Raw genomic sequence first — 20334 nt, 5'->3', positions numbered from 1 at the left:
TGATATAGGCTGTGCTGCTCGGATCCCGGCTGTGGTTTCACAAAGACAGAGATCAGAGGCGGGTGCAGGCTTTTTCAGACCAGTTGAATGGAGGCGCCCTTCTCCAATCTATGTTATTTGCTACATGTTTTGGACCAAACTAGCTACCAGAAAGGGTGCACGGTACATGAGACAGGTTTACAAAAATAGATTGCACCTGTAATTGCATGTATACAGTGCTTATTACCTCTGATGAGGCGTCAAAGTGCTTTAAACAGGGAAGCTCGCTGCTCCAGATCCCAAGGTTAGTTATTATTCTTGGTGCAATTTGATATTGTGTTACTGGAATTAGCTTCCTGTGATCTTAAAACCACTCCGTGCATTCATTTAAGTGTTTGTTATTACATTAATAGGAGGCAGATGTGATCATTATCATTAGGGGAGGGGTTGTATAATTTCATGCACATGGTTGCTGGGGTTAGTAGATGTGTTTCAAGAGAATAAGGGGAAGATTTACTAACATTTGACGCAAAGCAATGCAGCAAGCCTACTTGCTGCGCTCTACTGTGTCAAATGGCGAGGGCAGGAATGTGCCATATCTACTTAGATATGAAGAATTCCTGCTTGTTCTCTGCGCTGGTTCCCTAGTGGCTTCCAGGCACCAACGGAGGCACCCTTGCACAATGGTGCAAGGGGGATGCTGTAGCCTCCTCGACATCATGGGGGCCCACTAATGCCTACGCCACACACAGAACTTAGTATAATACGTCTTTAGTCTTCTATGTGTAACCATAAGCTCAACATTCTAAACCTGCATTCACTTCTCTACAGTCTAACGCTTACGTCACATTTTTATGGAGTCCAACAGGAGCTAAAAGGGTTCCATCATTGCTAAATCACACAAGACTACATCTTCCCTCATCAAATATATACAATCATAACTCCTCAACGAGTCTTCAAGACGCTCTCACATCCCGACCTTGTCTTTGAAAACTGGGGACAGGCAATCAAAGTTTCCATGATCTGTGTTGAAGATGGAGGAACAACAGCAGTTAGGAGTTCTTCAATTGTCCTTTCAGACCCAGGCTGTACATGGACATCAGTGCCTGACGAGCAATAAGCCGCATGTCAGAAATGCGAGGAATCTCGAGTGAAAGACTTTGCAGGACGTTGGGGAGTCACAAGTGTCCTTTCCTGGTTACAGCATGAAGTGACTCACCATTGAAGGGAGCATTGGATTTTCGTTTTCTATTCTGACGGACAAGCACTGGATCTCTTCTAGTAAATGCAATGTATTTTGTCAGTCGGTGCTTGTCTGCATAGGCCTTCATTTTCCTTTTACGATTGAAGACCCTCATACGGGTTTCTTCCTCAGTACTTGATAATCTGTTGGTCCATTGAGGTAACTTGGTCGTTATGGTTCTACAGAACAGTAAGGTTGTAGGGCTTTCACCTGTGGTAGAATGAGGGGTTGAATGGTAAGATCAAAGAGTAGAAGTCAAGACCGTTTTAAGGTAAAGCTTTTCCAGTATAGCACGCTGAATGGCTTTCTTAAGAGTACTCATTAAACATTCAACAAGGCCATTGACCTGGGGCCAAAGAGGTGTGCTCTTCTGTTGCTTCACATTAAAATGACAGAGAAAGTCTCTGAAATATCGACTGTTGAAAGGTGTGTCGTTTTCAGATTTTAGCATCACAAGAACACCCCATGTAACAATGATACTGTCAAATCTCTCAATGACTGTTTCTTGAGTGGTGGATGAGAGACTCTTCTATCAGTGGAAAGAGGGAGTATTCATCAACATTCAGCATCAGGTGATGTCCAGTGTCAAGAGGACCCAAGTAGTCAACAGCACTTCTTTCCCATGCTTTTTTGGCATGTTTAAGGTAGGTTGACTGGTTTTCAATGAAAGGCAGTTGCGTAGATGATAGGCCTTCGATTTTCTTTCAACTCTCTAATCGAGATGGAGAAACCAGTCTCAGAGAGCTTGTTTTGTGCAACAATTCCACAATGTCCTTCATGGTTCACTTCAGTTATCTGTTGTTGCAGACTCACTGGATTGATAATTCCTGAACCTCTCAGGATAATGCCTTCTTGAGTAACAGACAGTTCATCTTTGATATTTTTAAACTTCTGGTATTCACTATCACTGGTAAGAGGTCAAGTGTGCTGATTCAAAGACTGATCTGTAATAATGTCTTTCAGTTTTACCATGTTGCTATCTTGACTCGAAGCAGTGACAATTTGTTCCAGCTAACTGGCATCGAGTCTGCTCGATTTCACTATGAAATGTATGTAGGGGGAGTCTTAAAAGGGGTACCATGACACTTAGGACGCACTGGTGGGATGTACACAGCAGGATTTTGATCTTAACAATTGTGTAGTTTTATTTTTGTAATCATGGAACCCAACATCAATCTTGGCCTTCAAATTGCATGGTCTCCAATGCTTAATGATCCGTCATAAGCGTGAAAGGCTTTCCATATAAGAATACATGGGAATGTTTACAAGCCCACCCCAATGCTAAACCTTATTTTGCAGGTTGTGAATAAGCACGTTCAGTTTGATACAAACGTATTTTTGCATATACCACAATATGCCTTCGACCATTTCTGTGGCCGCTGTGCTGTTCAAGGATGGCACGTAACCCGACTGGGCTAGCATCAACAATAACCTTTGTATGAAGCTTTGAATCAAAGTGTGCCATTTCAGTAGCATTCTCAATAGCTTGTTTGATCTTCTTAAAACTTTGCTTGCATTCATGTGCCAAATGAACTGAAACTATAGTGAGGATACTGGATCAACTGAAAACATTGCTATGTTAGCATAAGTGAGGTATATGCTTAAACACCCTTTGCCACTTTTGCACACAACACTATATGGCTCTCATAAATAACCTTCTTGCGATCTTTCACAAGAGAACTGGCTGTTTTTCGCAAACCTAGGCGCACTCTGTACCCTCAGTCTCTTCAGCGCATCCAAGGTCGAATAACAATGTGTGCTGTTAATTCATGTTGATCAGTCTCACGCACATTAGACACAACACAAAACGCAGCTGCTCAAACTCAAACTTGGGTGCTTTTTAATATTGCATTGCATGCATGAGGAGGTACTTGGAGACAATCTTTCCAACATTGAGGAGCTGTTCTTGTCCTGGGATGTGATTCATTCCATCTGAGCCTGGAGGTATGGGGTCCCCCGTAAAAGCCTAGAGGTCTTCTTCTAGTATTAATTAAAACTAGCACCAAGCACGGGGAGGGTAGCAACAGCGGTATGATCCTGTTTCCACTGTCATTATAATATGATTTCCCCTTTTGTGCTTTATGGAATTGTAACAATGCTGATTGCATTATTCTTATGCATCTTTTTGTTAGTATTGGCAAGAGTACAGCATCTTAGGGCACATTAGTTAAAATAAACATTTTAAACTATACCATGTCTCTGATTACTCACATTGTGGACTAGTATGAGTGTTAGAGCGAAAGAGTGTTCTTGATTCCCACTATTCCTGTGAGTTTACTAAGTTGCATGTTCTAGGTTGTCTAATCATTGGTAGCTTTGCTGTAGTACGGAGAACGAATGAGACACTAATGCCAGTCAGATCGAGGTTCTGGGCACTGAGGTGGGTTTTTGGTACACCATAATACATAATACACCGAGGTCCTGCCCATTGTTCTGTGCATGAGATGAATCCCTGCAAAATGGCGCCCAACATTTAGTCTGGTACTTATTTTCGAGACACTTTAGTATTGCCTATACTTGTCCACAATGCCCTCAACTCCTGTTTCCGAAAACAGTTGTGACGGCTTAACCAAACCTATATAGATGACTTATAGGTTCATTCAAGGTTGAGTTTTTAAAAAGGTTTATATTATTATGTTGACTTGCTAACCCTTTTTGTGCTACCACACTGATAAGTAGTTTCCTTTTCTTTGTCGTAATGGCAGTTGAAATTGCACCGCATAGTTGCGTGGTGCTCCATCATCATTTGAATCAATATGGAGTGCGTGACGCAGGTATTGAGCTTATTTTTGTGGTTGGTGCTCACGCAAAGTACCACTTTGAGATTTTCTACTCTTGGGTTACCTTTGAGGCTGTGAATGGGGATGATAACGTATTCCATTCATATACTCCCACAGCGTCTTTTTAAATTTAGTGAAGTGTTTTATCAAGTCCATGAAGTTGGCAACTAATGTGAGCTATATATTTGTATTTGTAGATTCCCCTGATGAAGGGAATGTATTTCCCGAAATGCATTGGGTTGTTGGAATAAAGTCATGGCAGTGAAATCCATTTTACACTCCTGTGTTTTCATGAACATCTACGTCAAGTTATGATTGAATATAATGAATTGAACACAAGTGAATAGAAATGGATAAAATTAACTGTGAAATAATGAAGAAAATATTAGAGAAAAGCATATAAAATTGATTCATTGGATTCAAACTATGTTTAGGCTGTGCAGCCTGGTGGAATCAAAATGGGTTCCTGTGTGGATTTGTCATGTTGACCAGCGCAACGAGACAAAGTCTGAATGGTGAAAGAAAGATTAAAACATGGATTACTAGGAGTGTATCTCATCTCTTGAATCTAATCATCTGTCAACTATACATCTTCAGTGCTCCCATTGGCCTAATCAACTAAAAGTTTGCCTGAATGGCTGACGGTGTGCTAGCCATTGGAGTAAGGTAATAATACCACCTGCACTATTTAAGTCTGGTGTCTTTTTTTCTGTAGTCATCCCTATAGAAAACCTGGTGGTGATGAACAGAAAAATAATAATAGCGACCCTTGTGCCCAAGGTAAAAACCTCCCTGAATATGGGGGTCAATAGTTATTTGTTTTTTTTTCAAAAACAAATCCCCAATTTGGGATTTTGATTTTGAAAATCAAGTGCTGGAGCAGCAGTAGTTTACCACCTTTGACAGTGGTAAATGGTTGCCTGTAACTTTAAAGGAATGCGCCGATGTCCTCTGGCAATGTAGCAGCATTTGATGACATCAATAAAGTAAAGGTCTTAGGAAATAAAGTCACACTAGAAGTAGACTAATGTATTATTACCCATGTGGGCCCCTCACAGTTTTGTTGTTATTTTGCCTTGTGGTATTGTGTTGTGGTGCTCAAGAACTTTAACCCCCTGAGTCACCTGTCGATTTACATAGTGCGGCTTGTCACCCATGAGGGCATCCAGGCAGTGTCCAGGTACAAGGGGAGAATAAGTGATTTGCCCAGAATCACAGGATGCTGAGCACGAGACTCGAACCTGGATCCCCTGATCTGGAGTCGGCAGGTCAGCCCACTGCGCCACATCCGGTTTATGTGAGACTGACCTGGTTCCTTTATTTTTTAAATTGCAAAGTGCAATTTCCAGATTTCTTAACGGAAAAGGGGCTATTTTCAGAATGGGATTCTACTATGCTCGAACAGGAGTACAGCGCATTGCCCACATAAACATCAAATGTGAGCCAATTGCCATCTGGCAGCTAAACACCACTTTACATGTGCCAGCATAAATTATGGCACCTTCAGTGGAAAAAATGTTGTCTTGCTTTGTTATAAATATCAGTGTATCTTTGCTGTAGCATTGTGAACACAACGGAAACAGACTACGCTACACATTTGAAACCAACGAGACTTTTAAGTTTTATACCAGATGAGTCCGTATTTTTTAAATCAAGGGTTTGCATTTCTCGCTGCTCTCAGATTAGCACACACGCACAGAAATTCTAACCTAGCATAACATTACAGCAAGGGAGTGCTTAGATCATCCATTTTGTGAAAGTATTCAATGACAGCAATAATCATTGTCAATTTCACCTGGAAGAGGGAGTTAAAATAATTAAAATTAACCACTGCCACGAACACGTGCACCGCATTAGCCATAATGTAGTCTCAAAACAACATTATCTCCTCTAATTGCATCCATAGCAGAGTTTGTGTTCTGATATGTGGGTTTGCTAAATTAAATCATTCATGGAGCCAGTCTGGAAGTTCGATATCTATGCTAGAATAATAGAATTAAATGAAACAGACGTCCAAACCTACATATTCTTAATAAAAACGCATTTTGGCACATTCGGGTATGTGCTTGAGAAATGGCTTATTTAGTAAATAAATACAAATGGATGCGCCTAAGAGCCAAGTTGCCTAATGTCAGAGTTATCAGTCGTATTCCGGTTGCACCAGCTGTGTGTTCTGTTCCTGGGACACCAGCTGTATGTTTGGCGCTGTGCTCATCACTTTCATTCATACATTAAAAAAAGTCAAAAGGTGATAGGAGAAATACTGCCGAAGGTCAACCTATAGAAGCTGCATTCCGAATGCATTGTTTTTTGCCCATCATGCCAATCAAGAAGGGGGATTAATAGTAAACAAATACATCTTGGGACTCCTACTGCTTGCACTGTTTAGGGCCACCACTGTGCCACATCTAACCTTGTGCAATGTAATCTATCTCTCCAAGCTGCAGCAGTGGTGATACTATGGCTGATGTGTCGATCTCAAGAGGAAAACCGCTGGTTTCAATGTGATGCAACAATATTTACTCCCGCAAATGTGCCGCACTGGCGTAACGAAAAGTGGGAGGGCCTCCCTGCACGGTACTTAGGGGGGCCCCCTCCGGGCTCAATCAGGAGCTCTCCGGCCAGAGTGCAGGGCCGATGGGGCCCCTTGGAGCTAGCCCCCCCCCCCCGTCCCCCCCGCACCGCGTGGGCTGCGGGGGCCTGTGTTAAGCCCCTGATGTGCCGGTAGGCCTCCCTCGACATAGGATAATGAAAGTAACTACCTTAGCCTTAGGAACACATATGACATATCCATGTGAATGCCATCCACAACTTCATGTTTATGTTGAGACGGTGTTCTGCCACATATTAGTAAGACTTTACATAACCTTGTTTAAGGACTGATGTGGTGATTTTTGTGGATTAGTGTGAGAAATGGTAAAACATTGGGAATAGCTTCTGGAGAGAACGGAGAAAGGACATTTTAGTTGTTTCCAGAAAACATATACCTCAAAAATCAATTGCCTCACTTTGCAAAAATATCTCAATGAAGGAAGAATGGCATTTCTAGTTCGTTCAGTCGGAGGTAATCATGCACATTTGCCCTTTAAATAGCCCTGCACAATCAATTATCACCTGTATTCTGAGGTCTTAAGTGAATTCTTTGAAGCTTGATGATAGAAAACCTTACATCTGTCTGACAGGTACTTTATACTGTGAGTATGTTGTCATCAGCACTGTTCTGAATTTTTGATCAAAAGATTGATTCTGAGGAGTTGAAAAGCTTGTCTCTTCTTGGCCCCAAACAATAGAGGTTTCTAGGTCCTGCCAGTGGAGGCTGCATCTTGCCAGATGGAACTTCGTAGGCCACACTCTTGACCTAATATTTACCAATACTTCACAATTATTCTGTGATTCACCAAAATCTCTACTCCGGACTGACTACTCACTTATTTGCTTCCATATTCCTACACAAGAGGTGAAAGGTAAATCGCCCACTAATCAAAAACATCTATCTAGAGAGTTGCGGAAAATTACACCAGACTTATGGGCCAAGGAGCAGATTTCCACCATCCACTCTGACAACTCAGATGTCGATCAAGGGCTTTCTAACTTTAATAGTGCGCTGAATTCTCTTTTTGATAAAATAGTCCTTCTTAAACGGATTGGTGTCACTACAACGCATGCTTTTACATCGCATGCCTTTACAACGCGGTTTTTACATCGCATACCATTACAACGCATAATGCTTTTAGGCGCTGGATAGTGAATTATTTAATTTACTATTCCAACTCCAGTCCCCGTGGATAGCAGGGAAGGTGTTGGATAGTATATTAAATACATTCCCTATCCTAGAGCGCCCCCCAGCGCATTGCGTTGTAATGGTTTGCGTTGTAATGGTTGCGATGTAATGGTAGTGCGTTGTAAAAAATTCGTTGTAAGTGATGTTCCCCTTCTTAAACATTATGAAAAGAGACTACACAGACCTCACACACCCTGTTACTCATTAAGAATGAAGACAGAGAAAGCCTGGCACAAAAGACAAGAAAGAGGGTGGCACCATACTAGTCACCCCATTGACAACAATACATACACACAGGCCTTTATCACATATCATCGTAACATTAAGAACATTTGTAAACTATATGTAGGGAAGCAAATTGCTGAGGCTAGAAACTCCTACAAAACTCTTTTTTAAATACTCAAATCCTTTATATTCCCGGTGGTATGCTCTTCAGAACCAAATATGTTACAATCACTCTGCGACGCCTTACCTAATCACTTTGAAGAGAAAATCAAAGTGATCTACCAACACTTCCCCAGCATTCCTGCTCAACCTGCTAAGAAGCAGGTTGTGTTTACTCTTCTCCCTGAGGATACTACAAGTTTAGGTAAATTCGAAGAAGTTTCACTAGAAACAATTCAGAACCTTATGATCTCAGCGAAATTGGGCTCACCCATAGATGTCTGTGCTCCTAGAACTATGGCAGACCTCTCATATGAGTTGGCACATTCAATCTGCTCTCTATTTAATGTATCTATCAGCAAGGGAAAAATCCCATCAGATTGTAAGATTGCCCTGACTACACCAAGATAAAAAAGGCCAATCTGGCAATAGACAGATCTTACTAACTACCGGCCTATCTAGCTCCTCCCTCTACTGGGAAGTTGCTGGAAAAGCATATCAATAAGAAACTCACAAGCAATTTGGAGTCAAATAGCTTATTAAACCCTTCCCAGTACGGCTTTAGACCACTACACAGCACAGAGATGGCTCTGTTAGCAGTCACCAACCACATCACATGCTCTCTCGATGTAAATGTACCCTCAAAGCTGGTGCTGCTTGATTTTCCAGCAGCATTTGACACAGTATCCCATTCTAAGCTTCTTGGGTTGGGTGGGGGCTGCATTGTAGTGGTTATAGGGGAGATCGGGTGGGGGAAGGGCACGGGACAGCGGGGGGGGGAGGTTGCAGGGGCTGGGAGTGCGGAGAGTGAGGCTCAAGGGTTGGTGGGGGTCGCCCTCTGGAGATCTGCATGGGTCCTGCTCGGCGACAGTCAGAGGAACAAGGAGGGGGGAAGGGCCACGCATGGATGGTGCGCGGCAAGTAATAATAATAATAATAATCCACATTTGTAAAGCCCACAATCACCCGTAAGGGTCTCTAGGCGCTGGGGGCCGTCGGGAAGATTAAGCGAGCTATTGCCCAGAGTCACATGGTGCTGGGCTAACCTGCCGCCGGAGCCGGGGATCGAACCCTGATCCCCAGATTCCAGCGTCAGTCGCCCTGGCCAAGTAAGGTGGAGAGTCGGTGGGATAGCAAATATTGATTGCAGAAGGCAGAGGAAAGTTGTTAGTCACTGCCCGCAGCATCAGCCGATCATGGACAGCGCAGGGGGGCGTCTGAGGATGAGGGGGAGCGGCCAGGGGTCCGTGGTTGCCGGCGTTATTGGCTGATGGGGGGGGGGCAGGCAGGCCTGGGCCAGTCTAAGGTTTGGTTACTGGTTGGGTTAGATGCAAGGGGGTGAGACAGAGGTCGTATACGGGGAGGCCGAGGCGGCGTCGTGCGGGACAGTTGCGCGCGTCGGAATGGGGCAGAGTTGACATGGTGATCAGGCAGCATTAGTAGCAGCATAGGAGATGAGGCCACAGGGAGAGGAGGCGGAGTCTGGGATAGACGGGCACTCGGGTGGCAAATGAGTAGGGTAGAGATTAAAATTAAGAAAAAATATGCGCAAATAGTCAATGTGAATTTAAAGCGTGCGTTAGAAAAGCAATAGAAACGGGCAAATGGGATTGAAAACGGTCTCAGAATGAAAGAGAACTTCTAGTGGAATAAAAAGGCTCAGCATTACTTTCTGCTAAAGAGACACATCTCCGAGCCCGGCCTCATTAGCGAGTGATCCCTCGACTGCTCGGGGGTACGTAATACGCAACGCCATTAAAATATTAAAGTAAAACTAAGCCATGCTTGAGCCAGAGTAAGCGATCTTCATTGTGTGGAAACAAACCCCGTCCGGCCCTGCAAGGCCGAGGCATAGCTCTGAAGGCATCTCTGGGACCCCCCACTGCTCCCGCCCGGCGCTCTGCCCCCTCCCAGCAGCCCGGACCAGGGGGCTCAGAGAGCACGAGACGTCCAGGAGGGGCGCACTGCGCAGCCAGGGGCAGTAGGGCCGGGGCACAGGGGTGGACAAGGAGTATGAGTGTGGTCTGTCAAGGTGCAGGCTGGGTTGCGGTTGCGCCCGGGGGTGGCTCAAGGACAATGAATTGGGGGTGGAGTGAGGCGAGACAGGTGGTTCAGTTGGCATTCAAGTGGGCATGCAGGACAAGGAGTGGGTCAGGTTTGCAGGAAAGGTGTTGTGAGGTGCGCATCAGTCTGCGGGGTGCGAGGGTTGGGGGCGCTGTTTGGAGGGAGGGAGGGCTCGGGAGGGGACAAAGGGTGATTGGGTGCAGGACGGGCGTCTATGCAAGATGAATGGAATTAAGAAGAAATATTACATGCACATCACAGCATGTCGTGTGGATGGCACTAGATGGTGAATAAGGACTAAAGGCAGAATGCGGGAATTAAGCATGGATTGTGGATTACTGAACTTGTTGGCCATGAAGGGCGCCCAGCAGAGGGCAAGAGAGAAAGTTTCACGTTGCCGAGACTATAGGACAATAATGAGCCTGGATGCATAGAACGTCAGTAGGCGCTGTCTCTGGGAAATTTTACTTGGGTTTGGGCTCTGGGGGATGGCAGGGTGCCAAAGCTAAAAAGGGGAAGGGGTGGGAGACAGAAAGGGCGCCAAAGGGATTGGGGGATGGGTCACCAACGCAGGCGGTCAAGTAAAACACGGCGCAGGGGGTAGTGAAAAAGAAAAAGGGTGGTCATCGGAGGAAAGGAAGTTGTAAGAGTAGGAGGAGAACAGGGTGGATCGCCGATGGTACGGGCTGGCGAATTGGGCTGGGGGGGGGCGGAGGCGGCTCCACCAGGCAGGGCAGGGAGCGGCAAATAAGGGGGGGCAGCGGGGATGCGGGGCGAAGGGAGGAGTGAGCATGGTAAGTATGCATCACTCCCTCTCATCCGTCACTAGTCAGTTGTCCTCCCCTTGGTACTCCTGTTATGTACGTCCTCTGCTGTATGCATCACTCCCTTTCATTGGTCACCAGTCTGCGGCCCTCCCCATTGGTACTCATGTTAGGTACGTCCTCCGCAGTATGCATCACTCCCTCTCATCGGTGCCATTCGGTAATAGCCAGATTTGAAAGGGGGGTGGGGGGCGGGGTGACAGGAGTAACTAGGCAGGGGGCACAGTGGGGCGCAGCCGGAGCGAGGGACGCCGGTCGGACAAAGGACTGGAGAGCAGGAAGGATTGGCACTTGGTAGGGAGTTGGACTACATCCCCGCGCAGAGTAAAGGGCAACAGTCGACTGAGGAGGGATACACCTGTTTTCAGGATGAAGTGGCGGCAGTGATTATAATGGGGGGATTCATTTGCTCACAGGTGCTTAGAGGCAGCGGTGGGCAGTAGCACTTAGGCGAGTTTTACATGGCTGAGGGCAGGGTGCTTGTGACAGGTGAATTATGGTCCACTTTTCCCGTTCAGGTTGTTCGAGTCATTATTGGTTCCATTGGTAAGCACCACTTGGCACGGAGGTGGCGACTGAGTCCATGGTTAGGGGCTTAGGCATGCTCGTGGTGTGGAGTGTGAGCCCGTGGCGGGTGACGGGGGGTTGGACACGGGACAACGCGGAGGAGGGGGGGTTGGCGGTGTTAGCTAGGCCCTAATATACAGGTGTGTGCAGTTGGTGTGATGGAGGGAGGGGTTTGACTTAGAGTGCCGTCGTGCGCGGGACGTTGGGGTTGGCATGGGCGGTGGAGGTACCGGACGGACATTTGGCAGCGACATTTTGCGGTGCCGCGAGCCGGGGGAGGTAGGGGTCAAGGTGGAAGGTGGAATACATTTCTCGAATAAACATTAGATTACATGAGATAAAAGTGTCAATGGGGAACAAACAAAATACAAGAGGCAGCGAACTGTATATTACGGGAGAAAAGGTGGCATGTGTGCAGGTTACAAAGGAGCGGAAAAGTACCAGTAGAGGTATAATACCGCAATTAAAGGCAGGCACTCAAACACAAGTCCAAAGGTTGCCTAGGCAAGGGTCGCATGGGGGGGAGGCGCAGGAGGCTCAAGGGGAGGCCGTTAAAGGGGATTTTTCCAAGACCGCAAGAGGCTCACTGGAGGCAAAAGGGGATGGGGGTTCAGGAGCACGAGGTGGGTGCAAAAAAAAAAAGGGGAGGGGCGGAGTTTCAGGGCGAAGGGACGCGCAATTTTATTTATGTAATTGGCGTGTTTTATATAGCGCAGACTTTACCCAAAGGTGTGAGTGCTTCACAAATAAGGTTAATAGTGTGGCTTGTGGCAATTCTGGATGAGGCCGTCACTGCAGAAGTGCGCCAAGGAAGACAACATTAGGAAAAGTCAGGAGAAATCAGAGTGTCAAGCCCCCCCTCTTTTCTCGTGCTTTTGGGCAAAGATCTTCACTCCCGCTCATTCTACCCTTCCCTCCTTCCCTACTATACGTCAAATGAGAACGGCAATGGGCCACCTAGCCTGAGCTTGCCTTAGGAAATGCTTCTGCACATGGCTGAGCGTCATAGGGAGTAGTATGAATTGCTTCATTGTGTGGGATGGTCGGAGAGATGTTACACGGTACACCACTAGATGCGCGGCAATAGGCCGGAGTGCGGGCAGGAGATGGGTGGAGAGGTGCGCATCCTGTGGCGGGGGCAAGGAGAGGTGGGGGAGCTGACGAATGGCTAGACGCTCGTGGAGAGTTGCGGATACGGGAGGGGGGGCGCAGGGGCAGAGGGTGTGGCATAACTAGAGGGGGGGAAGTCTATGCTGGTACAGGAGGAGGACAGCGCAGGAGGAAAGGGGGGGCCCGCGTTCGGAACGACTGTCGCAGTCAAGCGGCCGGATGAGGCAGCAGCGCAACGTGGCAACACGAGGGGACAGGGGGCAACATGCCAAAGATCCAGGGCTTGGCATCGAACGCCGGATGCTAGCTGTCCACCAAAAGCAGGCACGGCACATGGCAGCCATGCAGCTGCAGCTTTACAAGACTGCGCGCAATGTGAGCCAGCTCACCGAAAGCGTGCAGGTGTTAACCGCTGCAGTGAGGGAGAACAGCCAAATCATGGTGTCACAGCAGGATATCACCCGCCGCCGCCACCGCCAGCTGCTGACCCGGCTGTCAGCATATACCAGGTCTAACCACCTGATCGGGAATGCTACGACCCAACTATCACGCCGGTCCCAGGCAATGCAGATCCAAAAGGTGCAATGCTGCCAGGATGTTGCCAGGGCGTTGGAACAGGTCACAACCGCTGTCCAAATCCAGAAGGTGTGTGGCCACGCCCATGCAAAGGGGGTGGGTGATGATGCCAGTGAGGGCACATCCAGTCTGAGCAGCCTGTCCCTGCCGGTGGTACAAGAACGACGCCGCAGTACCAGGCCCAGTGCAGCATCATGGCCCGATACGGGCGAGGTGGATGTGGAGAGGTGACAGGGCGCGTCCGGCCAGAGGCGCCAGTGATTGACTGACCATTAGCAGCAGTGCCATGCTGAAGTAACAAGCATGCCTGCTTCGCAATCATGGGCTGTATGACGTAATACAGTTTTCATGTTTTCTGAACACAAAAAGTAAATGAAAGATCCTGTTTACATAATTATAAGAATTTATTTCAAACGCAAATCCTACTCATGTCATTATTTCATTTGGCATGCATGAGTGCAGTGTTGTGTGAGGGGTATGGGTGCACTAGAAATAATTCAGTGTTATGTTGCGGCGCCTGTGTGCATGAAGCACATGTGCATGTGGGCGGTTGTCCCCCTCTGACTCACTGCCAGAGATCTCCACAGGTACACTCCGCTTGATAGCAATATTGTGGAGCATGGCACACACGGCGACGATGCGGCAGCAGACCTCAGGCTGGTATTTGAGGGCCCCACCAGTCTTATGTAGGATGTGGAATCGGCTCTTTAACATCCGAAATGTCCGTTCAATGACATTCCTGGTGTGAATGTGCGCAGCATTGGAATGCCGTTCCTGTGGTGAGGCAGGGTTGAGGTATGGGGTGAGGAGGTACTCACGGAGGCCATAGGCGCTGTCACCTGAAGGAAAGGAGCAGAGGGTCAGTGCCTGTCATGCGCAGTTTCATGGGCTTGACGTACTGTATGTGGGCATGTGCACTGACCTAGGAGGTGTCCTTCGCCAAAGTCACCCCTGGCCAAGCGGGTGTGTATGCCGCTGTGCCTGAATATAAAAGAATCATGCGTTCTCCCCGGGTATTGGGCCACTATGTTGGTGATGATTGTCTTTGCATTGCAGACCATCTGGATGCTGAGTGAGTGGTAGGACTTGCGGTTCCGGTACATGTATTCTGTCTCAGCGGGTGGGCAGATGTGGATGTGGGTACAGTCAATGCATCCAATTACATGGGGGAATTGCGCAATGTTATAGAAGTGAAGCTTTGTTTGATTTAAGTCCTGTTGGCTGGTTGGGAAGGTTATGTAATGGTGTATCCTGGTCAGCATGGCGTCCAGGAAACTCCCTAGGCAGCGTGACAGTGTGCTCTGGGAGATCCCCCCCTGCAACTGCAACTATCCCCTGGAAGCTTCCGGAGGCCAGGAGGTGCAGGCAGCACAGGACCTGGACATGGGTGGGCACGGCATTGGTCCTCCTTGTTGGGTGCTGAATCAGGGGATCAAGGTCTTGGATGAGCTTGGTTATCATTGCCCCATTCAGCCTGTATTTGGAGTATATCTCCTCTTCAGTCTGGCCCAGGAGTGTTATCCGCAGCCGGAAGATGCGCTCCTGGATCCTGCGTTGGTTCCGGGCTGCAGCCTGGAGCCTCAGCCGCCTTGCCACGATGTATAGACCTGGCATTGTGAATGTCCTCATGCTCCTACTGTGTCTCCTTGAGTGTGTTTGTTTTACCCTGCCCATTTTTCTTGTTGGAATTATTTTTTTTCCCTATTGAACTTCATGGTTACAACCTGGTTTGACTTCTCCTTAAATTGCGACTCGCATTTAGCGATTTTTTTTTCTCGCAATTTGCGATCTTTGATTAATTGAATTTGCGATTTATTTGTGAATTCGCAAATTAATTCACAGAATAAGTGGAAGATCGCTGTTACAGATTCGCTAAGGGGGTTCCACATTGATTCTGTGAATTTATGATTGCGAATTTGCAATTTACTGTTTTTTTGCTTGATGAATTGCGTGAGCCGTAATTGCGATCACAATAGCTGTTTCGCAGCTATTGCGAGAGCAATTTAGGTTAATGAATCTATGCCTAAATGTACTATATAAAAAGGACTAAAGCATTCAGAAAAACACAACAATTATTTGTCACGTTTTTACACCCCAGAAAAGGTCACCTTATATCAGAAGCTGGAATCGCAAGATGGATAGTAAATTGTATGTACATTTGTTATACCAAAGCAAAACGAACATTACCAACAATGCCAAGAGCACAGTCTACAAGATAGAAAACGGCATCAATGGCATTTTTAGGGAACATCTCACTTACATACATTTCAAAAGCTGCAAAATGGTCAAACCCACACACATTTACAAAACACTATTGTGTGGATGTACAAGCCAGACAACAAGCTTTAGTGGGACAAACGGTCCTCAGATCATTATTTCAAACAAATACACCATCTCATTACTAAAGCCACCGTGAGAGGAGTACCACTTTACATTCTATGCATCGCATGTGTACCTGCAGCCAACACATGCTACAAATGGAGTATGTTGCTAACCCTGTAAGCATTTATTTGAAGGAAGTGACTCGAATATGGCCACCCAGGTCACTCGTGACCACCTCTCAGACTTCCACACAAATTGAAAGTAGTTCAGGCAGTAGAGACAAACCAAATATATTTATTATAGGTACGCTCAGAGCGGAGTTCAGTCTGACCAGCCTCCTTAGATTGCTTTAGAGGGGACTGGCCTCCGACAGCATGGCGAAGCATGAAGTGCATTTCCAATACCCCCAAAGACCTGCCCAAACTGGATTTTTCCAGTCGGATTTTCCCAGTTGGGCACTGGTGAACAAAAGAGATACAGAAGGATGAGAAACAGCCCTGAGACCGGGCCCAGTTATCTTACAGTCAAGGTTACTCGGCCTGGCCTCACTGCTCTGAGCAGTGGGACCGAGCCTATCTAGTCAAAAAGGTATGCAAATATAAAACATTCTATGCATTAGCACAGCAAACTCACCCATGAAGAAACACACATACAGAGGACCGTTAGGCTGCTGCCCTTCAGTGAGGCAGACACCGACCATGAGACAGGAATTCCTTTCGATCATTGTTCAAAGTGGCAGCTAACTAGCAAAATGGGTCCGCGAATGCTAACTTAAGCCATACAATTCATAGAGAACTCGGCAAAGACAATTTTCCAATCCAACATATTAGTAGCATGTAGTGCTGCAGATTCACATGCACCCTCCCGCTTTCCCGGCAGGTATGAGAACGCGGCACCAATACATAATAATATACAGCATTTGCAACAGCATAAAGCTAACTCAGCAAACTATATCCTCACTGCAATGGTAGCAACATTACCATATATGTCCGCCCAGTCAACATTTTTTGTTTTACAGATGCAAACCTTAAATCAGGAATTTGTATCTTTCAAACAAAGAAACATTGTTTCCTTCATACGAAAGTGCTGTCTTAGTATGTGGACAAGGTTATTGTTTTTCTTTTAGACGGACTGAGCTTTTGGATGCCTTTTTGGCCAGATATATCACATAATGCACTCTTCTTGACTAGACATTGTGATTTTTAATGATTCTTGCTGAAGACCATCCGTCTTAGTTTCCTGTCACATCATGTTTCCTCTTATCTTGCACAGTATTAGTACCATGCACCAACAGTGGTATTCTTTTCATGTGCTTTTACATCACTATGCCACTTTGCCACCTCTGTAATTCATATTCTTGTATCAGTATGGTATTTTCTGTAGCTGAGTGCTTGAAGGAGGCAGTCCCCAGTGAATGTTACTTTTCTTCATGCCTTTAAGTGCAGTATTTTCATATTCTCTCCAAAGCAGATTATGTTTCTGACTGTGGTAAGTCCTGTGTTCTGCGACATCTACCCTTACCAGATAGTATAAAATATATGCCTATGTGTTTTGACAAATTGAAATTCTGACCTGCAGTTAGTATTGATAGCTTAACTTAAACCTTGCTAAATTGAGTAAACTTAGGATAGGGATGCTGCTACCAGTTTTAAATGGGCAATTTGTGTTCCTGTCTCAGAAATATTGCCCATTAAAGTTGTAAAATGGCATAGAGGTAATCTCTCCAGTAGTAACGAGCATTGGCAAAGCCCAGAGGTCAAGCTTTAATGTACAAACACATGAAAACGCAGGCATTCACAAATGCTGTTTGCATGAAGTGTATGCACAAATGCTTCTTATCACATTGCATCTTGTCCTAATGGCTTTGAAAATGCTGGCAAAATGTAGCACACAACATTGCTTTCTGCTGAAGATTCTTGTAGGAAAAAAATAACAGAATGTGACAAACAGCACAGTTGAGTTTATTTTTCTGACTTGAAATGATCTCTTGTGCATTCTAATAGAAACACTTCCCAGAAGGTGGAATGATACATCATACTTCATGATAGCATGACGTGAGAGAGTAATACTTCTCTGGATGAAGCCAAGCCAAAGTCCAGTTTATGCATATTTTACAGAATTACAAAAAATATATCATCCGACCAACTGCACTGTCAAGCCATACCTGAAAAGGGAAGTTTACCTTACATAGCCTTATTATGAAAAATATAGGATAGTCATGCACTAATATTTGAGAGAGATTGTCATTCACAAACATACTACTTCGGAGGTCATTCATAATACTGAGAAAGCTGTAAACAAATCCAGGGAAATGTGAGGAAAATGGTTGTCAGTGCATTTAACACCATTTTTGCCTTGAGAAAACTACTGCATTCTGTGTCTATTAGTACAAGACCACGGGCAAAAAAAGAGATAAAAACAATGCTTACACATTTATCTCCAAATGTTTGGTAAGGTCATGATGATAACTGGTTGTAATAGCAGTATTACCGAATGTACAACAGCAAAACATCAGACATTCTGTAAGTGACTCCATTAGGAGGGCAGTGCTTATTTCTCCCAAATGACAATGTAGCTCATCTTCACTGTACATTAACAGCAGAATGCAGTCCTTAATGTGTTTCACTAATGCCTAAAAATGTTCTTTGAACTGTTCAAAAGGTAAGCTTTTCCATGTTGCTCAATGCCAAAGTGGGGTATATTTCTATACCCCACAAAAATGACACAAATCTATGCAAAATCTTTTTTTACCATTTAACTGTCCAGCGCAAAAGTTGATTTGCACTGGAAAATCAACTGAAAGTAACACAAAGCATAGCAAAGGGGGAGTTTCATGGGTGGTGCATTTGTATTCTAATGCAACCACCCAAGTTTTTGACGCAAAACCCTATTTACTAATAAATGTGCAGGTATTAGTGGCAAAAAACAGTGCCCATTTCAAAAAGCCACTATCAAACAGAAATGCTTTTATTTCTTCTTTCTTTTCTGACTTTGCATGTGTGCTGCTTTGTATAGCACACATGCAAAGTGGAAAAAGATTTAAAGTTAGTCTTAGCATGGGCATCCTTCCAGTATAAAATATATGCTAGACTCGCCCAGACACCCTTGTACAATGTTGCAAAGATGTGTGTGCATGGTGCACAGCAACAAATTTCCGCACCGGCGCTAAGGAGAGTGTCATATTTCTGTAAATATGGCGCTCTCCTGCTGTCTCTTTCTCACCCAATGCAGTGCTGCATTTTTGGCTGCTGCGCTGCGTTGCATGAAAATTTGTTAAACCTGAGCATAAGTGCCTTATAATGTAATTCCTAATATTACCCAGTAACTCCTCTCCAGAGTTCCCGATACTCGGGGTATTGACAATTGCGGGGAGGGAGGTACCTGTTTGTCACCTTCAAAATGAGAAATGACCATGGGATTCAATAATTTGATTCCCAATTATTCCCGATATTTCACTCCTAGGCTCCTCCTGCTTTCAGCAGAAGGTGAGAAGTGGAAGATAGAGTGAGCATTAAGGAGCAGTAAGCAGTTTGTAGGGATCACAAAAGAGTAGCAATAACGAGCAATAAGGAACTTTTTGGGTTACGCTATGTTATGTTAGAAATTTGTAAAGCACCTGGTTACTCCATTACAGAGTGTCCCTGAGCTTGCTTTTCCCCTAGGCCGTCAATCAGAATGTGCAGCGAACCAGCCATAGTCATGAAATTACCATGGAGTGCCTGAAGAACCAAGGGCCAGATGTAGGTAGGCATTTACCGGTCGGTAAATGCAATTTGAGATGTAGGGCCCTGTATTTTACAGAATCGGTAAATTTACCGATCGGTAAATTTACCGATTCTGTAAAATACCGAGTCGGTATTTTCTACCGATTCTGGAAAATTGATATCTAGGTGGGACTCTTCTGAGTCCCACAAGCATTAAAAAATCGGTATTTTACCATCAAATCCTATTTGATGGTAAAATACCGATTCAGGTGTGCATGCACATGTGTGCATGCACACCTGTGCCATATGGCAGGCAGACCTGCCCTTAGGGCAGGTATGCCTGCCACATGGCACCTGAACCCGTTTTGGGGGTGCTAGAGGGTGTCAAAGTGACACCCCCTGCACCCTTGTGAAATTCGGTATTTACCGATTCGGTAATTACCGAATCGGTAATGCCCAGTCATTCCTATGGGCTTCAAAGCCCATAGGAATGAATGGGCATTACCGGTCGGTATTTACCGAATCGGTAAATACCGATTTTTACCGATTCGGTAAATGCACATCTGTATTTACCTACATCTCGGTACTTATATTTTACCACTTCTTAAATACCGAATCGGTAAAATAAAATTACCTACATCTGGCCCCAAGTCTTCAAATTTCTATGAAACAACCCTTCTGAGGGCTGCACTCTAAGGTCCAGGGGGACAAGGTTCCACATTTTTGCCACAAGCAGTCTAAAGAATCTGCCACCCAAACAAGCTCCATGTATTTTGGAAATCATCAGCTTGGCTGTTCCCGATGATCTAAGACAGCAATTTGGCAGATAGATTTTAATCAGGGGAAACTGAAATCGAGGACCTTTCAAGTTTACGATTTATTGACAGAACCATAAAGCTTTGAAGGCCACTCTGGCCTGCATAGGGAGCCAGAGAATCCTAGCAAGAGCAGGACCCAGAGAGGAATGGCTAGGAATATTAAGATTTACATAAAAAAGGGT

This window comes from Lissotriton helveticus, chromosome 4_1 (assembly GCF_964261635.1).
Source record: "Lissotriton helveticus chromosome 4_1, aLisHel1.1, whole genome shotgun sequence".
NCBI lineage: Eukaryota > Metazoa > Chordata > Amphibia > Caudata > Salamandridae > Lissotriton > Lissotriton helveticus.
Note: the sequence above shows the minus strand (reverse complement) of the source record.